This window comes from Pygoscelis adeliae, unplaced genomic scaffold (genome assembly GCF_000699105.1).
Source record: "Pygoscelis adeliae isolate BGI_AS28 unplaced genomic scaffold, ASM69910v1 Scaffold206, whole genome shotgun sequence".
Taxonomy (NCBI): Eukaryota; Metazoa; Chordata; class Aves; order Sphenisciformes; family Spheniscidae; genus Pygoscelis; species Pygoscelis adeliae.
This window is the reverse complement of record NW_008825052.1, coordinates 1,418,728-1,423,864: the sequence shown is the minus strand read 5'-3', so window position 1 is coordinate 1,423,864 and position 5,137 is coordinate 1,418,728. Positions and strand designations below refer to the sequence as shown.

Genomic DNA, 5,137 nt, shown 5'->3' with positions numbered 1-5,137 from the left:
TACTGAACAGAAGCATGACAGTATGGTTAGCAGACCCCTGCAAGTCCTAGTCATGAACAGCAGGATCTTAACCCAAGACTGGATTCTCAGCCAAGTACAGCCTGTACGACAGCTTTAACTTTTTTACCTCTTGGAGACAAGAAGAATAAGCTAGTGACTTACCTGAGTACATAAGCTTCCTGCTTGTCAGTTTTTGTCACACTTATGATCAAACAATGCACATTCTCCAGAAGTTTGTCCCACTCAATCCTGTGAAGAAATTAAAGAGCACAAGCAACAGGTTAAACAAACTGAAGCTTTCTGGAACCCTGGGTAAAAAGTATAGCCCAAACAAGACTATAGCTCTTGTCTTGAGCCGCTGGATCTGAGAGCATGAAAGGCGAGGACTTATATAAGAACTGTCTATCACAATACAGTAACATCCAGTAATATTCTTAGCTCTCAAAGAATGGCTAAGTATATAAAGACCCATCACATCAGGAGAGACACTGGAGCTAAGGCAGCCCGATCTACCCCCTGCGTAACAACCTGCGCAACTAAGAAAAGACAACGGGTAACAGCAGTAGGCGACTCTGCATGAAGAAGAGCAACTGAGAGGATGAGGGTCAAAAATGAGTCTTGTGAGGAGAAAATGATTTCTGATGAGACAGTGTCTATATTGGACAAAACGCCTGCCTGATCCACAGCCAACAGCAACCCTAAAAGCGAAGAAGAAGGAAAAAGAAACAGAATTTGTCTGTTTTCATGTTAAACTTCATGAGATGGTGTGTGAAACCATATGATCTAATAGTCCTGCTTGACTTGAAACATCTCAGTTTAGCTTAGCATAGCTAATTAGCATGGCTATGGCTTAGCATAACTAACTCTATAATTTCAACACACTCCCCACACAGCTGATTTATATAGCACTTGATACGCTGACAGTAACCGGCTTGGGTTAGAGAAGTGGTTACAGGACTGGTGCCACAGCCAGGGGTTCGGCTACTTAGACCATGGGACTCGCTTTGAGAAACCTGGTCTACTGGGGGCTGACGGGGTCCATCTGTCAGAGGAGGGGAAGAGACTCTTCAGTCATAGGGCTTGCCAAGTTGGTGAACTAAACTAAACTGGCTTTAAACTGAAGTTGCCAGGGGAGGGGAACCTCAATCCATCCCACTCCTACCAGTTTGATGCCAGTGCCAGCAAGATGCCCAGAGCCTGGAGAAGGATCACAGGTCAAGCAGGAGAGTGCCTGAAGAGCAGCACAAAGGAACTCCAGCCAGTGAGACAGCTTCATCAGGGGCCCAACTTAAATACCTCTATGCAAATGCATGTAGCATGGGGAACAAACGAGGAGTTAGAGACATGCGCACACCTGCAGGGCTACGACCTTATTGGCATCACAGAGACATGGTGGGATGGCTCCTGTGATTGGGGTGTTGGAATGAAGGATGCAGGCTCTTTAAGAAGGACAGGCAGGGGAGACACGGAGGGGGTGTCACCCTCTATTTGAGGGCTAATGACCAGTTGGAGTGCATGGAGCTCCTCCTGGGGGTGGATGGGGAGCTGACCAAGAGCTTATGGGTCAGGATTAAAGGGAGGGCAGGGACAGGTGACATTACAGTGAGGGTCTGGTACAGGCCACCCGACCAGGAAGACAGAGTGCATGAGGCCCTCTATAGACAGATAGAAGCAGCCTCACACCCACAAGCCCTGGGGTCCTCATGGGGGACTTCAACCACCCTGACATCTGTTGGATACATGGACATGGTCCCACACAACATCCTTCTCTCTAAATTGGAGAGATACAGATTTGATGGGTGGACTGTCCAGTGGGCAAGGAATTGGTTGGATGGTTGCATCCAGAGGGTAGTGGTCGGATGGCTCAATGTCCAGATGGAGACTGGTGACGAGTGGCATCCCTCAGGGATCCGTATTGGGACCAATACTGATTAATATCTTCATCAATGACAGACAGTGGGATCGAGTGCACCCTCAGCAAGTTTGCAGATGACACCAAGCTGAGTGGCATGGTCAACACACCAGAGGGACGGGATGCCATCCAGAGGGAACTGGACAAGCTCAAGAAGTGGGCCTGTGTGAACCTCATGAGGTTCAACAAGGCCAAGTGCAAGGTCCTGCACCTGGGTCAGGGCAACCCCCAGTATCAATCCAGGCTGGGGGATGAAGGGATTGAGAACAGCCCTGCCAACAAGGACTTGGGGGTACTGGTGGATGAAGAGCTGGACATGAGCCAGCAATGTGTACTCGCAGCCCAGAAGGCCAATCATGTCCTGGGCTGCATCAAAAGAAGCGTGGCCAGCAGGTCGAGGGAGGGGATTCTGCCCCTCTACTCTGCTCTGGTGAGACCCCACCTGCAGTACCGCATCCAGCTCTGGAGCCCTCAGCATAAGAAAGACACAGACCTGTTGGAGCAGGTCCAGAGGAGGGTCACAAAAATGATCAGGGGGATGGAACACCTCTCCTATGCAGAAAGGCTGAGAGAGTTGGGGTTGTTCAGCCTAGAGAAGAGAAGGCTTCAGGGAGACCTTCTTGCAGCCTATCAGTACTTAAAGAGGGCTTATAAAAAAGATGGGGACAGACTTTTTAGCAGGGCCTGTTGCAACAGGACTAGAGGTAATGGTTTTAAACTAAAAAAGGGTAGATTTAGACTAGATATAAGGAAGAAATTTTTTACAATGAGGGTGGCAAAACACTGGCACAGGTTGCCCCGAGAGGTGGTGGCTGCCCCATCCCTGGAAACATTCAGGGTCAGGTTGGACAGGGCTCTGAGCAACCTGATGTAGTTGAAGATGTCCCTGCCCATGGCAGGGGGGTTGGACTAGATGACATTCAAAGGTCCCTTCCAAGCCAAACTTCTATGATTCCTCAGGATCCATTAGTGTAATCTGCTGCACGAGGACAACTGTCAAACAGCAACCCCAAGCTTCTAACTAGGCAAGTCAGGATCACCTGAAGTCCTGCATCCCACACATACTAAGATAAAATTGTTATAACTTAAGGTATGCTTTAGGATGAATCTCCATATACTTCAATCACAGTAGTCACTGGCAACTACTAGAGTTATAAACCAGCAAATTAACATTAATGTGTTTTATTTGTCCAGCTTAGAGTCAAGTTCATAATTTAATTGAAAACCAGCCCTAAAAACTAATACATCTCGACCTGAATTCCTCTTTGATGGATCAGGATCATAGAGTTGCTTCTACCTCTAGAAGATATAGAAGACTTATAGCAAATAGTTTGGAATATTACACTTACAAGAAAATAAACTGAACTATTTTCACATAGTGCAAGTTGAAGCTACAGTGCTAAATTTTAGTATAGTGGTAGAAGTTTAATATTTCAATTCTTACTGTCATTACTCATTCTACAAGGAATTTTATTAAGAAACTGAAAAAATCAAAGGGCTCAAATTAAGTCCAAAGACTTCCAAGTACTCATGGGAAGTGACAGACTTGCAAAAGACTACTTTGGTCATCACTTCAGTCTTGTGTCTACACCAGATTAGTAGAATCCAATACAGTCAAATTTGCTATAAAGCAGACAGGAACAGATACAGCTTCCTGAAGTTGCAAAGTTACAAGCCTGCTCACTGCCCTACTTCTCCCATCCCCCCCTTCCCACAACATATTCCACCTGCAGGTTTGTGCTGGCTCTTGTGCTCAGACCTGTCACGAACCAAGAAGTTTACTAACCCAGCATAAAACTAAGCTGCCCATCAGCAGAGCTGGAACAACTACAGGACCCTTTGCAGCTGGGAGCACAGAAGTAGTGCCATTTTTTTCATCACCAAGCAAGCTATTAGATTGGCTCAGCTGCCCATATAACTGTCAGTCTAATCCTTCCTTAGGAGTCAGACCTCCCACCCTTTATTGACACTGCAAAAACTCTAGTTTTACTTCAGGACAGAGCATTCACTGTTAATTCTATCAGCAGAGTTCCTCCAGCAGCCACCAATCTTTCCCCTTAGAACTGGTCAGTTTGCAAAGTTGAAGTTTTAGATTCTGCTGCACATAACTAAAAAATATCCAGATACTCTTTGCTTCTCTAAACACCCCAGTAAATAAATGCCTTAATTTCTCCCTCACTTGAGAATGCCTCCTGAAATGGAATTCTGTACCTTTACTAATAATACTTGAGGATTTTCGCTTTTAAAGTGTATATTGCACTAAACCAGTATATTTATACAGGAGTCAACCAGAACAACATACTATGCATCTTAAGATCCCTCATAATTAAGGGCATATCTGAACAAGTTTGAGCTCAGTGATACTACTGGATACTTAAAATCAAAGTGAGGTTTTCCCTACCACCCCAGTTAGTGAACCTTGATGAAATGCTCTTCTGCAACTACAGACATGGCAGCACAGACCACTCAAATCTGCTTGTCAATAAAAAAACAGCTTCTTTTTAATGCTCAGATAAAGTCCCACACATTTATTCAGCTCTGCGCTTATGTCATTGACTGGGTTTAGCTCTGTTCCTGATACTTAAGTATGTATGAAAATGCAAGTGTCTGCTCATCTTTGAAAAACCTGGTAAATGCAAAGAGTGAAACAGTTTATGTTGTACTTATTTTTTAAATGCTCCTAGACAATCAGGCTATTTTGCTGAGAAGAGGACCGAAGGATTTAGTTTTCTCTGGAAGCTACAGCACACCTGTGTAAATTTGCCAGCCTTAGTATCTTCTCTCTAACATCCTATTATACTCTTCCTGTAAACTGAACTAGATAATGTGTCTTTGGTTTGGTATGGTGGAGTAACTGTTCAAATCATTCTAGCACCACTACTGATGATATTTTATCTGCCATTAAAGAAACACTCAGTGTCTGACATAGCATTTATGAAAGCTGAGGCAGAGTTCCCTTACACTGCCTGATGCTGAGCTGCAGTAACCCCATTTGTACATTACTCCAAATATAATTTTGTACTTGTCTAAGTATTAATGTGTATGTAACTATCTCAGGCTTTGCAAGAGCATACATCAGCCTTCACAAGCTTCTTACCTGGTCAGACAGTCAAAACCTTAGCTTTATATAGACAAGTGATAATTTTCTTCAAGTATCACTGCAGTGCAATTCAGTGTAGACATTTCAGGAAAATGGCTCATTTAAGTTTCAATCACGTAGTAGTA

At 44.4% G+C, this 5,137-nt stretch overlaps 1 protein-coding gene across 1 annotated transcript in view; it reads right to left on the bottom strand.

Annotated features, from left to right (window-relative positions):
- The window catches only part of AMD1 (adenosylmethionine decarboxylase 1), a 7,565-nt gene extending 7,315 nt beyond the window's left edge, over positions 1 to 250 (bottom strand). The window contains exon 1 of the mRNA XM_009326409.1: positions 163 to 250. The gene's annotated coding sequence lies outside the window, so the exon portion shown is untranslated. The remainder of the gene's footprint in view (positions 1 to 162) is intronic.
- Between the last annotated feature and the right edge of the window lie 4,887 nt (positions 251 to 5,137).